At 45.9% G+C, this 19710-nt stretch overlaps 2 pseudogenes; both read right to left on the bottom strand.

Moving 5' to 3' along the window:
• Window positions 1-311: 311 nt before the first annotated feature.
• On the bottom strand, window positions 312-450 carry LOC123171715 (uncharacterized; annotated as a pseudogene).
• Window positions 451-1648: 1198 nt separating this feature from the next.
• LOC123166308 (disease resistance protein RGA2-like) lies at window positions 1649-3568 on the bottom strand (annotated as a pseudogene).
• Window positions 3569-19710: the final 16142 nt, after the last annotated feature.

Genomic DNA, 19710 nt, shown 5'->3' with positions numbered 1-19710 from the left:
GTCTTTTGCTGTGTGGCCGGGTTTACCACAGATCTGGCATCGTACGCCATCAGGACGCTTGTTGGAGGAGTTACGGCGGCCGCCCCTGTTGTTGGTGTAGGAGGGCCGACCACCATTGCCACGAGAGTCGCCGCGGTCACCGCGGTCGCCGTAATCACCGTGGTCGCCACGGGTGTTGTTGCTGTTGTTTCCCTTGCCGCGGGTTGGCCCGCGGTAGTGTGAGCCACCACCTCGACCGCGCATGGCGGCGTTGGCAGAAGACTTGAAGCCACCACCACCGGAGTTTGTGCCCTGGAACAGCACCCTCCTTTGATCGAAGTTGCTCATCTGAGCATACAGTTCGTCAAGGGTGACGGGCTGAGTGCGGGCGTCAAGGGCGGAAACGAGGGGTTGATACTCCATGTCGAGGCCGGCCGTGATGTAGGAGATGAGCTCGTCGTCGTCGAGTGGCTTGCCTGCAGCAGCAAGCTCGTCGGCGAGGGAGCGCATGTGCGCGAAGAAGGCCGCAACGGACTGGTTTCCCTTCTGTGCGTTCGCAAGAGCGACGCGGATGTTGTTGATGCGAGACAGCGACTGGGACGAAAACATGTTCGCCAGCACTATCCAGAGCTCATGTGCATGGCAGATCGAGGTCACTTGCACGAGCACCTCCTTGGAAAGATTGTTCAGAAGATAACCAAGTAGATGAAGGGGGTTTGGTGTGGCCGTCTCCTTCCCGTCCTTTTCCTTGGTGATGACGGTCTTAGCTGGTTCCGGCATGGTGCCGTCAACATAGCCATAGACGCCCGCGCCTCTGAGCTGTGGCGTGATCTGTGTGTGCCAGAGGATGAACTTTGTGCGGGTGAGCTTCTCGGTAATTTGGCCGGTGAGGGTGGAGTTGGATGAGCTGGAGGATGCCATGGCGGAAGCTTGTGCGATGGAAGGCTAGGGCTAGATGAATGGAAGAGTTAGGCTCTGATTACCATGTGAGAAAGGCTGGGAACGTCGTGCCTTTTCCAGGGCCGATGGCTTCGTGTTTATATGCAGGGTCGCGACCTCCCTGATAGCGTACAAGTTGTTGGGATTACAATCTTGGAGAACAAGAGATAGACTAGAGATAGATATCTAAGTTAACAAGAATATAAACCATAACGGACTCCTAGTCTATCCTACGCTACAAGCTTCGGTCGTTGCATCCCTTGGCGTTTATGATGAGGGTGGCTTCTGTCACGTTGTTTAACAAACTTAAGCGTAAGATGGTCAAAATATCATTTGGATTGAGGACATATTTTTGAAGAACATCCTCCCACTCTGCATCACTGTATTTTCCATTTAAATGTCCTCCAATAACCTTTAATGCTAGAGGTGAGCCTTTAAGTTTTTGAACAATTTGGTATCCTAACCGCTTCAACTCTGGATAACCTTCTGGCTTACTGCTGCCAAATGCGCACCGCCTGAACAGTAACCAACTATCATCTCTTTCCAAACCTTGTAAAGTGAACAAGCTTCTAGAGTCCAGCATTTTTGCAACCAATTATGTTCGTGTTGTCACTATAATCTTATTTCCAGACGTTGCATAACTTTCCTTAATAGGTGCTATTATTTCCATCCACATTTGTTTGTTGATGTGTTCTCCATGTTTCTCATTGTACCACACATCATCCAACACTCAGAGAAACCTCTTGGAATAAAGTCTCTCATTAAGTTCTTCCTGGAGCCTGCTGAAATTAAACTTATCCAATTCAGCACTCTCACCATCAGTTATGTTTTCTATGATCTCTTTGATAACTCTAGTTTTGTCGAAGTTACTGGAAACACTAACCCACACTCTGACATCAAAAAAATCCACGATGCGCTCATCATTATAGATCAGCAGAGCCAGAGTGGTCTTGCCGATCCCCCCAACACCAACAATAGCGTGCACCTCAGTCCTAAACTTTTCCTCATTGTTCAATGAACATTCATCAGATCTATACACGAGCTGACCCACGAGCTCATGTATCTCCCTTTCTCGCCCAAAAGTCACATCTTCATGCAAAAAGGACCCGGTGGTTCTTGCTGGGACACACTGAAGAGACTGACTGGGGTTATAGCTCTCCAGTGTCATCACTTGGACAAACATCTTTGCAGAAGTTCTAACTCTCTCCAAGCTTTTGAGGACCTTCCGCAGCTCTGATCTAGACTTGTCACTATTGACCAAACGCTTGCCAAAGGAGAGGGAAGAGGAGGCTATGCGGCTGCGCAGGTCATTTTTCTCAGCCTTCTCTTTTAAAAGCATATAATCAAACTCATCCAAGACATCGTCTGCATCAGAGACTGCGTCTTTCATTTGTTGCAATAACAATATCTGATTGGTGTCTACTACATGTTGCCTTTCAGCTGCTCCAACTACGAGGAGTATATCCATTAAAGTGGCCTCCAAATTCTTGAGATCAGATGATATCCCAGATTTCCAATTATACTGGCTTGACATATAGGACAGCACCAAAGAAAGCATCCTTGTAATAATAGGAGAAACAACCCATCCTACAACACTGACTGCTAATACTGTTGCCATGTAATCAAGGAATATCCCTGTACAACATAACAGTTAAATGTTTTAAGTCGTGAATAGATAACACAAAGCAAAGTACACACAACTACAGGATGTTCAGAAACATGTCTACAGCTGAGGATCGAGTAAGTTGAAGCTCGACATGTCCAATACAAACTATTACCGTATAAAATTAACCAAAAAAACTTCCATATATGACAGAAGTTTTGGAATGAGCTCAAACAATTGATACTACTTTAACGAGTTTGCTCATATTGTGAATACGCTTTTGAGAGCTAGTCTATGATCTCCCCCCCCCCCCCCCCCCCCGGGTTGATAAATGGATACATGTTAGAAAATTGCAGTTTTGGCAAATCGTCCTAAAACTGCCCTCTTTTTCGAACCCATTAAACTAGATGGCTCTGTTGCGACATTTCACCGAACCGTAGAAACATCACAGTACTTCATAAACATTTACAGTGATTGAAATACCCAAGTTTCAAGATCCAACCTCACTAAGGAGAATGCAAACAAAACAGACAATTGTTGACCGGATTTCCCCAATCAGATCGCATATTACACCTACTAAAACAAGGATTGAAAATCTCGACGGCTTAAATACCGGAGTAGAAAGAAAGCATGAACCGGATCGATGATTTAGTCAGTGCAAACCTGCATCAGGACAACGAACTGTTGCATCTGGATGAACATTGACTCCAAGATAGCAGGCCAAGCCAAACACAGCTAGTGAATTGTATGTGGCAGAATAGCGAGATAATTGCATCTATAGTCCTTGTACTCGCCGGCGACGTCCAACTCAGTCCTGGAACTTGCGTATTGCTTCAATACGGTCCCGGTACATGAAAATACGTGATCAATACAGTCCTTGAGGTTGAAACGTCAGTCCTGGCTCTACGCGTTGCACACGTACTGTTGTATTCCGCCGTATGCCACGTCAGATTGGCCCCGCTCGTCAGGTTGAACCCATATGTCAGTGGGATATTGAAAAAAAAAAGGAAAAAATGCGCCAGGCACTGGTGTTCGAACCCGCAACATGTGGGCCAGGGAAGCGCGCGCTAAGCACTAGACCAAGAGTGTAGACGTGATACGTACGGAGATGCACATCCTATATATGTAGAGCTCCTTATAAGAAATCTATTTAGTTTTTTTAGTGAAAAGAAATATAATTAGGTGTTCACACTCTTTTTTTGGGCTGTACGGGCCTGTTTCTTTTGTTTTTATAGTTACGGCCCAGTTGTCTTCTGCGTGTTCTGTTTTTTTTTGTTCGTGTTCATTTTTTTGGCAGTCTCCTATTTGGCGCAAGCAAACCCTAAAAAACAATGGCACGAGCAACCTGGTGCGTACCCCACTGAGCCCACTGCATACAGAAATTATGAAATTGCGCATATTTTTTAATTCATGTTTTTTTCTCAAATTGGTCAACATTTTTAAAAATTGGGCTCAACATTTTTCGAATTTAAAACTTCTTCTTAGAATTGAAAAAATGTTCACCAAATTTTTTAAGTTGCGAAATTTTTCATTCATGAAATTTTTACAAATTCGTCAATACTTATTGAAATGGCATACATGTTTTTTGGAGCTCGTCAAGAAGTTTTTTTTGCATAGGTGAATATTTTTTCGTTCATGAATTTCTTTTGAAATTCATAAACATTTTGTTTGTGATAAACATTTTGAATTCATCAATATTTTTTTGAATCTGTGAACATTTTCTCAAAATTTAGGAAATATATTTTTCTAAACCCGAAGCATTTTCTTGAATATTTTCATAAATTCAAGGACATTTTTTGCATACACAAACTTTTACTTTTCAATCATGATCATTTTTCTAATCGAGGAACATAAAAAAATCAATTCATGAATACCAAGTGTGTGTATGTGTGTGTGTGTGCGCGCGCGCGAACGCGATATGTGAGGAGATGCACTCCCTATATATTTAGTCTTCTGTATAAGTTGCGCAAAATTTCTAAGTTGCGAACATTATTTTTTGGAATTTTCTAAGTTGCACTCACTATATGTATGTAAGGAGATGCACTCCCAAAATGTTCACCATATTTTTGAAGTTGCGGAAATTTTCTAAATTCATGAACTTTTCCAATTTAGTGAATATTTTCTGAATTAACAAATAATTTTTGAAACTGCGTACATGTTTTTTGGAACTCGTCAACAAGTTGTTTTTGCAGAGGCAAATATTTCTTAAAATACGTGAAAAACTTTTGAAATTCAGAAACATTTTTTTTATGACGAACATTTTTTAATACATCAATACATTTTTGAATCAGAGAACATTTTTGAAATATTTTGTCAATATTTTTAAAAATTCACAGACATTTTTTGTAGACACCACGTTTTACTTTTTAATCATGAACATTTTGTGAATCGATGTACTTTTTTGCTTTCAAAAAAACTCATGAATATCTTAAAATTCATGTATATTTTTAAAGAGACACGGATATGCTTATAATACATAGTGCATCCCCATGTTAAACACGATCACACACTCGGCCTGGTGGACCGCTCGGTCAGTTGTTGGGCAGAGCTTGTGGGTTCGAATCCCCCCGGCGTTTTTTTCATTTTTTTTTGGCCCACTGACATATGGGCCGCATACGAACGTGGCCTCTACTACAGAAATACGAGATACGTATGTGACGTGTACAACCAGGACTGATGTTTCAACCTCAGGGACCGTATTGACCACGTATTTTCATGTACTGGTACCGTATTGAAGCAATACGCAAGTTCCAGGACTGAGTTGGACGTCGCTTGCGAGTACGAGGACTATAGATGCAATTATCTCCAGAATAGCAATACCTGATACTCTTGATAGGTGGGATCAGAAATCTTATACAGAGAAACTCTTGATTTAGCCAGTCAACTGTGTGGAGAGGACAAGGGAGGACCGGCAGGGCAGGACGGGCAGAGCTGAGGGGAAATGGGTGAGAAGTTTGGGAAATGGGAGACGTGAGGAGGGAGTAGTTGACTTCCAGCTTCCACGCGGAAAAAACAGCGGGTGGCACGCATCCGCAAGCCGGGCCTTGGGAAGGAGGGGGGGTTGAGGGTGGCCAGGCCAGCCTCGATGTCCTGCACACCAGCACATCAGGTCCGGCAAAAGATGGAATGCGAGATCCAAGTTTTTCATGTGCCAAAGTAAGCTTGATAAGTAAAGCTTGGGATCAACTAAAAAAAGTAAAGCTTGGGAACCCTAAAAAAGTAAGCTTTGGTTCCGCCTGAAGCTCGCGTTTTTGGTATACATATATATGATTAACATTTTCTTTAAATATATATTTTGATGTATATTGTTTTCATACACATTGTACATTTTGAGAGAATTCCTTATTTGGCCCTTTCTTAAAATTTGCTTCCCTTTTTGGCCCTCAAAAATATATTTTTTCCTTTTTGACACTCAATTTTCATTTTGTTCCCTTCATGACACTTCCTTCAGTTTTGGCACTTCACAATGTTAAGTCTTACGTGAAAAATACCGTTTTACCCCTGGTGTATTATGTGACCAAAATTATTTACAAGTCAAAAGCAGTGGTAATGTGATATGTTCTGTCTTGACTACATGAGCAAATGAAAAAAAATCTACAATTTTACCACCGCGTAATGGATATGAATCAAATCATGCTCGAGTTCATATATCACATCTTCGGATCCCTCGGCGTGGAAGACACCAGGGAGCAGTGCCAAACGCGGACTCTGTCTTGGCAGCCGCTGGCCATGCCGCCACTGCGCCACCATGGCCGTCGAGGCCGAGAACGCACGACCCTTCTCCGCTGCGCTACCATGGCCGTCTATGGCTGCTGCAGGTCCGTGGCCCTGCATGGCCGCCCGACGCCGATACCGTATGGCCCAAGGCCGCTGACCCGCCATGACCCTCCTCCACCTTTCCACCATGGCCGCCCGACGACGCGCTGCATAGGCCGCCGTTTGCCGTCAATCCGCGGCAACAGCATCGGTCTTGCACTCCGATATATCGCACCATCACTCTCCCAGCCTCGCGCCGCCGCCGTTTGCCTCATACAACTACCACACCGTAGTCGAGAGAGAAGATGCGTTGGAGATTTTTTTTACCAATGAGCTAAAGCAGGGGCAAAAACGACCTTTCATGTTGCACTTCACGGTGTTGGTGGTCAAAACTGACAGAAGTGTCATGAAGGGAACAAAACAAAATTTAAGTGTCAAAAAGGGAAAAATATATTTTTGAGGGCCAAAAAGGGAAGCAAATTTTAAGAAAGGGCCAAATAAGGAATTCTCTCGTACATTTTTGGTATACATCTAAAACATATTTTATACAGGTTTAATATTTTTCATATACATGATTAATATTTTCCAAATATATATTTTAATTTTTACTTTGTGTCATATAGGTATACATTCTTAATATACATGTGAAGAATTTTTAATACACGTTTATTTTTTTTGAAATGTGTGAACATTTATTTCATGTTACAAACATTCGAAATATATCAACATTTCTTGTAAGTTATGCTAACAAAAAATTACACAACATTAACGTTTTTCATATTATCAATTTTAATTTTCAAGAAGTAAAATATGTTTTGGAATATACTTATTGAAAGTATATTCGAAAATATAAAAAAATTAAAGTGAATGAAGAAACGTTAAAAAAAACTAACCTGAAAGTTGAGACGGACAATACTTATGGCTGGGAATACTAGGCCGGCTCACCAGTGCATCCTTTACGCGAGCATACGCTAGATCCCGCTATTAGCAAGACATAGTCGCGCCCGTCCTCTAGCAAACGCACGTGGCAAGCTTTGTGGCCCGGTGGCCCATCTCGGATGTCTTCCTTTTCTTCAGCAAGCACCTTTCAGCTATGTGACGCCCGAATAATTAGGCTACAGTAACCCCACGTTAACGATGCCACGTCACCTCAGATTATTGTTGATAATCTCGCGTTAGTTCGAAACGATTCATATTCAAAAATTAAATTTAAGTTAAACAATTAAAGTTTTCAAAAGTCAAAACTAAATTGTTCCTAATGTGTCAAATAATCCTTAGTAAATGTTGGTGGATAAATTATCTTTTAATAAAATATTTAAATGCACTAAAGTAATAGAAATGACAGCAAAAACCATTAATTAGATGCCTTTTTTATAAAGTTATAATAATAAAACTAAATTAGTAGTCTGCCAAAATAATTGTGGCAGTGGACTGATTAGCAATACTAATTTAGGTGTTCACTGGGTATTTTATAAAACTAAAATAAAAAAACTTTAAATGAGAACAGTAAAGGGAAAATAAATAAAAAGAAAAAAAATACAAAACAAAACAGGAAAAAGGAACCCCCCTCCCCACTAGGCCAGTCGGCCCAGCTGCTAGCCAGGCCGGCCGAAACCGGCCCAGGCCGCCCCCTCACTCCACCATAATCCCCACCCCGGTCAAACCCTAACCCGTGACCCGCACCCACTCCCCCCACTCCCTCTCGATCTCTCTCGCCCTTCCCCGATCTGGATCGGGGCAACCCCCCGATCCCATCGCCCCATCGCCGCTTCGACGTCGCCGTCACCCCCCCTCGCGGAGCCGGCCCCTCCCGTCGCCCCACCGGCGCCCTGCCGCCCGTCCACGTCCACGCTGTCACGGGACCCCGCCCGGAGCTACCTCGACCCCGCCGCACGAGGACCGCACCGCCGGAGCCCCTCACCATCTTCTCCGAATCGCCGTCGCCCCGTCGTCCTCTTCTCCACTCCGTCGTCGCCGTCGTCCACGACCTCCTCCCCGCGCCCCACTGCCACTCCCCTACATCGGGGGTGAGACCCCGTGCCCCGACTCCTCCTCTCCTCCTCTGTCGCACGTGCACCACCGCGTCGGCCACGCCGATGCCCCCTTGCCGCTCCTGGCCTTGCCCCGTCGCGGGCTGCAACAGCTGCTGCTGTGCTGCGGCGCTACCGCCACCACCACTCCGGCCTCCTACCCGCGTTCCGCTCCGGCCGGCGCCCCATGGCCCCGTGCCTCGGCACGCCTCGTCTCCCCTCTCTGCTCCTCCCGTGGCCGCGCCACCGCGCCGCACGCGCGCCAATGGCCGCACCGGCGCCACCCCTCGCCTCCGCCCGCCGTGTCCCCTGCTGGCCGCGCCGGCGTGCCCCGCCGTCGGTGCCCTATCGGCCTCGTCCCGCCCTGCGGGCGAGTGCTCGCTCCGGTGCGCCCGCACCCGCTGGACCAAACCCGCATAGGCCATTGGGCCACTGCCAAACGGGGCCCACTGCCCAGAACGTTTTTAATAAAAAAGAATTAAAAAATATAATAACAATAATAAAAATATTAATTAATTAAAGAATTAATTAACTTAATTAATCATAATTAGTATAACCTAATCACTAGTTACTTAATTAAACCCTGTTTAGCCTAATCTGTCAATGACACGGGGGCCCCACCCCCTGTTGACCAGTCAAACATTGACTGGTCAACTGGGTCCCCCTGGCCCACATGTCAGCCCCTGTGTAAACTGCTGTGTACATAGGGCTGGGTACATTTAGCAATTTCTCTTTTATTTTCGAATTAAAATAAATCCTGGAAATTTAGAAAATCATTTAAACTTATAAAAATCATATAAAATAATCCATAACTCGGATGAAAATACTTTCTACATGAAAGTTGCTTAGAACGACGAGACGAATCCGTATACGTAGCCCGTTCGTCCGCCACACATCCCTAACATATCGAACTCGCAACTTTCCCCCTCCGGTTCATTTGTCCGAAAACGCGAAACACCGGGAATACTTTCCCGGATGTTTCCCCCTTCGCCGGTATCACCTACTACCGCGTTTGGGCACACCTAACATCACGCTTTGTCATGTCATGCATCTGTTTGCATTGTATTCATTGTTTCTTCCCCCTCTTCTCTCCGGTAGACTACGAGACCGACGCCGCTGCTGGTGCCCCGACCGACTACGTAGTTGACGACCCCTCCTTGCTGGAGCAACCAGGCAAGCCCCACCCCCTTGATCACCAGATATCGCCTATTCTTCTCTATACTGCTTGCATTAGAGTAGTGTAGCATGTTACTGCTTTCCGTTAATCCTATCCTGATGCATAGCCTGTCATTGTTGCTACAGTTGTTACCCTTACCTGCTATCCTACTGCTTAGTATAGGATGCTAGTGTTCCATTAGTGGCCCTACACTCTTGTCCGTCCGCCATGCTATACTACTGGGCCGTGATCACTTCGGGAGGTGATCACGGGTATATACTATATACTTTATATACATGACACATGTGGTGACTAAAGTCGGGTCGGCTCGTTGAGTACCCGCAAGTGATTCTGATGAGGGGGCTGAAAGGACAGGTGGCTCCATCCCGGTAGAGGTGGTCCTGGGTTCCTGACGGCCCCCGACTGTTACTTTGTGGCGGAGCGACAGGGCAGGTTGAGTCCACCTAGGAGAGAGGTGGGCCTGGCCCTGGTCGGCGTTCGCGGATACTTAACACGCTTAACGAGATCTTGGTATTTGATCTGAGTCTGGCCATTTGGTCTATACGCACTAACCAACTACGTGGGAACAGTTATGGGCACTCGATGTCGTGGTATCAGCCGAAGCTCTTCTTGACGTCAGCGACGGAGCGGCACGCGCCGGGTTGGACTGGAACGCCTGCTAGGCTAGGTCTGCTTCCGGCCGTGTACGCAACGTGCAGGTGTGCAATGGGCGATGGGCCCAGACCCCTGCGCGCATAGGATTTAGACCAGCGTGCTGACCTCTCTGTTGAGCCTAGGTGGGGCTGCGACGTGTTGATCTTCCGCGGCCGGGCATGACCCAGAAAAGTGTGTCCGACCAAATGGGATCGAGCGTGTTGGGTTATGTGGTGCACCCCTACAGGGAAGTTTATCTATTCGAATAGCCGTGTCCCTCGGTAGAAGGACGATCCGGAGTTGTACCTTGACCTTATGACAACTAGAACTGGATACTTAATAAAACACACCCTTCCAAGTGCCAGATATAACCCGGTGATCGCTCTCTAACAGGGAGACTAGGAGGGGATAGCCGGGAAGGATTATGCTATGCGATGCTACTTGGTGAAGTTACCATCTACTCTCTTCTACATGCTGCAAGATGGAGGAGGCCAGAAGCGTAGTCTTCGATAGGATTAGCTATCCCCCTCTTATTCTGGCATTCTGCAGTTCAGTCCACCGATATGGCCCTTTACACATATACCCATGCATATGTAGTGTAGCTCCTTGCTTGTGAGTACTTTGGATGAGTACTCACGGTTGCTTTACTCCCTCTTTTCCCCTTTCTATACTTGGTTGTCGCAACCAGATGCTGGAGTCCAGGAGCTAGAGATCCCGAGGATGATTCTACATGGAGTTCGGCTTCGAGGAGTAGTTAGGAGGCGTCACAAGTTGGTATCAGAGCCGACTGCCTATAGGAATCCCCTTTCCAAACTCCTTGGCCGAAGTCGAGTCTAGACATTACAAAACTTTTACTAACATGGTTGTGCGCCTTACGGGCCCACGTCGCCATTGGGTGGTATTAGGATCTTTTATTCCTCGTCTATACTCTGGGACTCTGATCTCTCTTCTATTCGGGTTAAATGATTTTGCTGAAAACAAAACTAACTTTAGGTTCTCGAAAATACTTTCTCCCGGAGAGGCCTCACTTCCGATGGTCGCTTGCTGCACCAGAAGATTCCGAAGATACTCTCTAAAGTTCTATCGAGACTTTGTGCCCACTTCTTTTGCAATTCCCTACCACCGAAATATCCCTATGGATAAATACATACACCTGTTGTTCTTATTTTTGTTCTCAATTGATCTTGTTATTACAAGATACCCCGAAATTATCTCTATTTGATCTGAGAATACTTTGTACCTACTGCATTGCAGTTCTTGCCACATGAATACCCTCTACGGATAATTCCTCGCACTTACAGAGTATCCGCTCTTCCCCCGTTGTTCATATGATTCACAAGACACCTTGAAATACTATCTGATCTTTTGATAAATCTCTGCCCGCTATTACTCTGCAAATACTTGTCTGCTTGCATTATGGTTGCGTTCCATATGACTAACAATATTCATTAGCATCATTTGTCATTATCATTTCGAGTCCCTTGATTCGATATGTTGTGAATGCTCGCAATCCTCAATCAGATCCTAGAATTCATCCTTCCGGCTCAGACGTCATATTAAACATGAGCTGGATCTCAACCAATCAAATTGCCATCGATTGTACCCCTAAGCCTGCTCAACTTCTCCATCCTTGATCAGAGTGTTTTGCTTCTGATCCCTTGATTTGAAGTTCATAATTCCTTTGCATTTCAGCTTTGAATTAGTCAGTTGTTTCTATAGTCTGATCTCCTTGCATCCTTTCTTCCTCTGGTTGAGTACCGATGCTCACATCAGATCCGTTGAAGACCACCAGATCCTTTGTTGAATTTTATCCGACAATATCCTTCATATTCAAAAACCTTGTGAGCATTTCCATGGGTATATAATGCCTTTGGTAATTTGTATCCTCTGCTTTGATAATCATACTCTACTTTCGAGCTTGTATTATTTACTCCGAAGTTTGTGGTATATATTCCTAGATGCCCCGATGGGTTGAACCATTACCTTCCCTAATCGGTGCGAACCCGAAAGATTTCACGGGTCATACTTATCTGGTATTGTACCAGGTAAAACGTTCAATAACTAATGTCATTTTCGAAATATGAGAGGTGAATGGAAGGTTATGCATTGAGGAAGTGGGAGTCGACCTTGAACCTTTGTGTTCATGACCATGGACACGATGTAGATCCTATCATGGGAACTTCTTGTAATAATAGCTATTTCCTTGATATAATATCCTTTGGTATCGGAGAATTGATCCTTTGCAATAGTGGTTCCGACCATATGTTCTTCTTTGATCCCATTTCTCGGGCAAGTTTAAGCACTTGTCTTCTGTGGATCAATACACCAGTCCAACCTTTACTTTGATCTTTCATCGAGTATTACACCCTGGTATCTCGAGATTATCTTGGAACTGCATAACTTCTTATGAGTTCTTCATCAAGTACTACATTCTCATTGATTACAGTTTTTCATGGGCTCTGAGTTAATAAACACTCAAAGACACCGATAACTGAACCGAGTCTGCGCTACGGTTCAACAACTCTTGATAATCTTCTTTAAGTACGAGTTTGTACCCGATCATGCCATTCCTAGCCTGATTGGCTATATCATTATCATACTAAATTTTAACTGTGCTACCGGGTCCTTCTTCCCGGATCACAAATTTCGGCGATGAGCTAAGCTTACGCCGATCTTCCTTGTCTTATCATTTCACCTCGAACAGCAAGCTTGATTCCGAGTTGGTGTCGTATCCGTGGTTCCAATAATCTTTCTCTGCATTAGTCATGATGCTTGAGGTAGCCACTGTTCAATTGCTCCTTCATGGAGCCTCTCGACAAAATTTGTCATGATCATCATCAGCATTCCGAGCTCTTCCAGGATATCAATTGAAGTCTTGATGAGAAATACCATCCTTGCCCCTCGATGATTTGTTTTATCATCGACCATTTTATTGCCTTCTGTTCAACACAAACTTGTTCGTGTTTTGTGTTATACCTTGAGTTCCTTGCTATCCAACCTTTGTTCTTCTTTACCTTTGAGTATTACCATCTTTTATGTCAAGAATGTCGTGAGAATTTCACCACCTCTTAAGAATTCTTGGTATAGTGATGCTTCTCACCACCATCATTCTTTCTTGTTCCCCGTGTTGTTTCTAACCGGAATACACACAAGTGAACTCTGATGTGTGACTTTGTTATTTCTAGCAACCATATTGCTTTGAAGTTAAGGGTCGATAGTTCATCCTTCGACTATTGGTTATTGTATCACCATACTAACCTTGATTGGGTTGCTCAATCCATATTTCCAGGTGCATTTTCGAGCAATGTTCAATTGTGGATGTTCCCTCGAGCATACATCAGTATATCATTTGATCTGACAAATGTTATCTCCTTGTTCACATAACTGTGGAAATCCATCTTCTTGGACATCTCGATGAATTTTTGCTGAGTCCATCAACCACCCCGTCATTCTCTCCTTGGCTCAATGATGAACTGTTGTTCGGAAATCGCTTCCATAGTCCAATTCCTGAGAATCTTACAACGTCATTTCATCGATTTGTGTTGCACCTTTTCTTCTCGGACATCCTGAGTCTAAGGTATCCTGGCACTAATCAGATCCGAATCTCGGTCAGATATGATGGTTGGAACATATTTCCAAGAGTTATACCAATGGTCTTTATGTGACCCGGTAAGGTGATGTCGTGCCTAGCACACCTGGCCGGAGGCCCTATGGTTATAGATTCCTTTTCAGCAAGGTTATCCATTCTTCCATGAGGAAATTGTAAGACTTATCCTATAAGTTGTTTCCGATGAATCCTTTGTGTATCCAAAGTCTGATCTTTAGCTGATGACCATGTCAATACTATCTTGAAGCATGTCTGTGGTACTCCGATCTTCAATAAGGGCATTTGAAGCACAATGCCAAATTATCTTTATCAATTATCCAAACACCGTTGCATGGGTAATGTCATGAAATTTCTCTCCCTTACCTAAAGGGTTTTCTACATTATATCCTGTCATGGATATGATGCTCTACTTGTCCTTGGGAAGGATATACCCCTGAAATGTGTATTTAAACACATTTTCCTTTCCATTGTTTTGTTTAACCTTTCTTGTGATCTATATGATCTAAGCAGTAATAAATTACTGCTTATGTAAACACCTCGATGTACAACTCTGTCAGTAAGACCGTGTTACTATTGTTGATGACATTTCGGTAACCACCGATGGACGGGAACTTTGCCTATTGGTCCGCCTCGTTTCAACGAGCAGGAAAATGGTTCTCTTCGTCCCTCGCCCTTGGTACCAACGATGCTGCCAACATAACTGACTGGTTATTCTCTGACATGCCTTGCTTACATGATCGTGCAAGACGTCACCCCTCTTCCTACTTTTAACCCACATGGTGGGCCCATAACCCACAGTTCCATAGGATCGAAAACTGACTCTCCTGGACACCCCCTGTTCCCGAAGTTATTCCTCGCGTGTGGCCTCATATGTAATTCACGATCCACCGTCTGAGAGTTCATCAATTCTGATATCAGACACAATACTTATTCCCATTGCTTTGAACCCCTTTCACGCCCTGATTCAGGAATCGAACGATTGCCTGCCCGCTCGAAACTTCCCATGAATACCCCCTTGCTTTGCTCTCGATATTTTCTTAAGTTTCAATTCAAGAGTACTTTTCGCCACCTTCCCCGATGTTATCGACCAGATAGTCAACCTTGCAGAGGTCCGTTCTCTCGGAATACCCACCCTCTATTCTTTCGTAAGTACGATGGAGTTCCCGAAGAAAGGACGACAACTTCATAATGATGGCCTGAAGCACTAGAATGAAGACATCAATGTAATGGATCGATCTCTTCAAGAAGAGCAACCAAGACCGAGAAGAATCGTTAGAATTTCGTAACCAAACTTTCCCCCTTACTCTACCTCTTAAATTTCAGGACGATATTTCTTGTAGTGGAGGAGAATTGTGACGCCCGGATAATTAGGCTACAGTAACCCCACGCTAACGATGCCACGTCACCTCAGATTACTGTTGATAATCTCGCGTTAGTTCGAAACGATTCATATTCAAAAATTGAATTTAAGTTAAACAATTAAAGTTTTCAAAAGTCAAAACTAAATTGTTCCTAATGTGTCAAATAATCCTTAGTAAATGTTGGTGGATAAATTATCTTTTAATAAAATATTTAAATGCACTAAAGTAATAGAAATGACAGCAAAAACAATTAATTAGACGCCTTTTTTATAAAGTTATAATAATAAAACTAAATTAGTAGTGTGCCAAAATAATTGTGGCAGTGGACTGATTAGCAATACTAATTTAGGTGTTCACTGGGTATTTTATAAAACTAAAATAAAAGAAACTTTAAATGAAAACAGTAAAGGGAAAATAAATAAAAAGAAAAGAAAATACAAAACAAAACAGGAAAAAGGAACCCCCCCCCACTGGGCCAGTCGGCCCAGCTGCTAGCCAGGCCGGCCCAAACCGGCCCAGGCCGCCCCCTCACTCCACCATAACCCCCACCCTGGTCAAACCCTAACCCGTGACCCGCACCCACTCCCCCACTCCCTCTCGATCTCTCTCGCCCTTCCCCGATCTGGATCGGGGCAACCCCCCGATCCCATCACCCCATCGCCGCTTCGACGTCGCCGCCACCCCCCCTCGCGGAGCCGGCCCCTCCCGTCGCCCCACCGGCGCCCTGCCGCCCGTCCACGTCCATGCTGTCACGGGACCCCGCCCGGAGCTACCTCGACCCCGCCGCACGAGGACCGCACCGCCGGAGCCCCTCACCGTCTTCTCCGAATCGCCGTCGCCCCGTCGTCCTCTTCTCCACTCCGTCGTCGCCGTCGTCCACGACCTCCTCCCCGCGCCCCACTGCCACTCCCCTACATCGGGGGTGAGACCCCGTGCCCCGACTCCTCCTCTCCTCCTCTGTCGCACGTGCACCACCGCGTCGGCCATGCCGACGCCCCCTTGCCGCTCCTGGCCTTGCCCCGTCGCGGGCTGCAACAGCTGCTGCTGTGCTGCGGCGCTACCGCCACCACCACTCCGGCCTCCTACCCGCGTCCCGCTCCGGCCGGCGCCCCATGGCCCCGTGCCTCGGCGCGCCTCGTCTCCGCTCTCTCCTCCTCCCGTGGCCGCGCCACCGCGCCGCCCGCGCACCAATGGCCGCACCGGCGCCACCCCTCGCCTCCGCCCGCCGTGTCCCCTGCTGGCCGCGCCGGCGTGCCCCGCCGTCGGTGCCCTGGCAGCCTTGTCCCGCCCTGCGGGCGAGTGCTCGCTCCGGTGCGCCCGCACCCGCTGGACCAAACCCGCATAGGCCTCTGGGCCACTGCCAAACGGGGCCCACTGCCCAGAACGTTTTTAATAAAAAAAGAATTAAAAAAATATAATAACAATAATAAAAATATTAATTAATTAATTAAAGAATTAATTAATCATAATTAGTATAACCTAATCACTAGTTAACTTCATTAAACCCTATTTAGCCTAATCTGTCAATGACACGGGGGCCCCACCCCCTCTTGACCACTCAAACATTGACTGGTCAACTGGGTCCCCCTGGCCCACATGTCAGCCCCTGTGTAAACTGCTGTGTACACAGGGCTGGGTACATTTAGCAATTTCTCTTTTATTTTCGAATTAAAATAAATCCTGGAAATTTAGAAAATCATTTAAACTTATAAAAATCATATAAAATAATCCGTAACTCGGATGAAAATACTTTCTACATGAAAGTTGCTCAGAACGACGAGGCGAATCCGGATACGTAGCCCGTTCGTCCGCCACACGTCCCTAACATATCGAACTCGCAACTTTCCGCCTCCAGTTCATCTGTCCGAAAACGCGAAACACCGGGAATACTTTCCCGCATGTTTCCCCCCTTCGCCGGTATCACCTACTACCGCGTTTGGGCACACCTAACATCACGCTTTGTCATGTCATGCATCGATATGCATGTGTTTGCATTGTATTCATTGTTTCTTCCCCCTCTTCTCTCCGGTAGACTACGAGACCGACGCCGCTGCTGGTGCCCCGACCGACTACGCAGTTGACGACCCCTCCTTCTTGCCAGAGCAACCAGGCAAGCCCCCCCCTTGATCACCAGATATCGCCTATTCTTCTCTATACTGCTTGCATTAGAGTAGTGTAGCATGTTACTGCTTCCGTTAATCCTATCCTGATGCATAGCCTGTCATTGTTGCTACAGTTGTTACCCTTACCTGCTATCCTACTGCTTAGTATAGGATGCTAGTGTTCCATTAGTGGCCCTACACTCTTGTCCGTCCGCCATGCTATACTACTGGGCTGTGATCACTTCGGGAGGTGATCACGGGTATATACTATATACTTTATATACATGACACATGTGGTGACTAAAGTCGGGTCGGCTCGTTGAGTACCCGCAAGTGATTCTGATGAGGGGGCTGAAAGGACAGGTGGCTCCATCCCGGTAGAGGTGGGCCTGGGTTCCTGACGGCCCCCGACTGTTACTTTGTGGCGGAGCGACAGGGCGGGTTGAGACCACCTAGGAGAGAGGTGGGCCTGGCCCTGGTCGGCGTTCGCGGATACTTAACACGCTTAACGAGATCTTGGTATTTGATCTGAGTCTGGCCATTTGGTCTATACGCACTAACCAACTACGCGGGAACAGTTATGGGCACTCGATGTCGTGGTATCAGCCGAAGCTCTTCTTGACGTCAGCGACGGAGCGGCGCGCGCCGGATTGGACTGGAACGCCTGCTAGGCTAGGTCTGCTTCCGGCCGCTACGTGCAGGTGTGCAATGGGCGATGGGCCCATACCCCTGCGCGCATAGGATTTAGACCGGCGTGCTGACCTCTCTGTTGAGCCTAGGTGGGGCTGCGACGTGTTGATCTTCCGCGGCCGGGCATGACCCAAAAAAGTGTGTCCGGCCAAATGGGATCGAGCGTGTTGGGTTATGTGGTGCACCCCTACAGGGAAGTTTATCTATTCGAATAGCCGTGTCCCTCAGTAAAAGGACGACCCGGAGTTGTACCTTGACCTTATGACAACTAGAACTGGATACTTAATAAAACACACCCTTCCAAGTGCCAGATATAACCCAGTGATCGCTCTCTAACAGGGAGACGAGGAGGGGATCGCCGGGTAGGATTATGCTATGCGATGCTACTTGGTGAACTTACCATCTACTCTCTTCTACATGCTGCAAGATGGAGGAGGCCAGAAGCGTAGTCTTCGACAGGATTAGCTATCCCCCTCTTATTCTGGCATTCTGCAGTTTAGTCCACCGATATGGCCCTTTACACATATACCCATGCATATGTAGTGTAGCTCCTTGCTTGCGAGTACTTTGGATGAGTACTCACGGTTGCTTTACTCCCTCTTTTCCCTTTCTATACCTGGTTGTCGCAACCAGATGCTGGAGTCCAGGATCTAGAGATCCCGAGGATGATTCTACATGGAGTTCGGCTTCGAGGAGTAGTTAGGAGGTCCCAGGCAGGAGGCCTTGCCTTTTCGATCGTTGCTACTTTTGTGCTAGCCTTCTTAAGGCAAACTTGTTTAACTTATGTCTGTACTCAGATATTGTTGCTTCCGCTGACTCGTCTATGATCGAGCACATGTATTCGAGCCCTCGAGGCCCCTGGCTTGTATTATGATGCTTGTATGACTTATTTATGTTGTAGAATTGTGTTGTGACATCTTCCCGTGAGTCCCTGATCTTGATCGTACACATTTGCGTGCATGATTAGTGTACGATTGAATTGGGGGCGTTACAAGCTATTTTTTATGTACACGGGTGAAAGAGCCGCCTGCAACCTTCTCAAACGTCCAAGCTCTCCCTTTGAAGCCAAGGTCCACCATTCCGCCAACGTCAAGTCCTCTATTTTCATTATGGGAATGAAAATGAAGTATGTGATGCATCACACCATCCATTTAAGTAGCAATAACATCAGCACATAAATCTTTTCCTGCTAAATATAGAACTTCATCGAAATATGCCTGCATGGCGCCGTGTGGTGCTGCGCACAACATTGCTAGTGCAATCTAAAGTCGTCACTGTCCAGCTGCAGTAGTGTGTAGAGCTAGGCTCAGACTAGCAAGATTTTTTTCAACAGAGAGAGGGGCCTCAGTGACCCTGCAATTCATTTAGTAGGAAAAAAATACTAGTACAAGATAACTGGCAACAAGACAGAAAAGAAACAGAAAATTACAAGCCGCTCCTTGACTTTTCTAGAAAGGACCCCAAAATGCTGATGGAAATCACAACCGGGTCCCTAGAATCTCCCCCAACACAATGAGATTCCGTTTGGATCTTTGGGGTAACTACTCGCTCGCAGCCGCAGTCACGTGCTGCTCATCTGAAGCCGACCCTACATCAAGTCTGTATGTATGCATAGCATGAGAAAAGAAATCAGTTGACCTGAAGGACACACAAACTAGCTGCTTGCTTCATGTAAAAACTGATTTTACGCATGCAATCTTCATGCTTGGTCATTTGCATAATGAAAGCGTGAATAGCTCATTTACTGGGCCCTATAAATTGAGTCGTTGTCCAGTCACAGTCCAGATATAAGCTTCCTCTTCATGTAGTCATATACAAAATGACTAGTTTTAT

Source organism: Triticum aestivum, chromosome 7D (assembly GCF_018294505.1).
Source record: "Triticum aestivum cultivar Chinese Spring chromosome 7D, IWGSC CS RefSeq v2.1, whole genome shotgun sequence".
Lineage (NCBI taxonomy): Eukaryota > Viridiplantae > Streptophyta > Magnoliopsida > Poales > Poaceae > Triticum > Triticum aestivum.
Note: the sequence above shows the minus strand (reverse complement) of the source record. Positions and strands in the feature narration are given on the sequence as shown.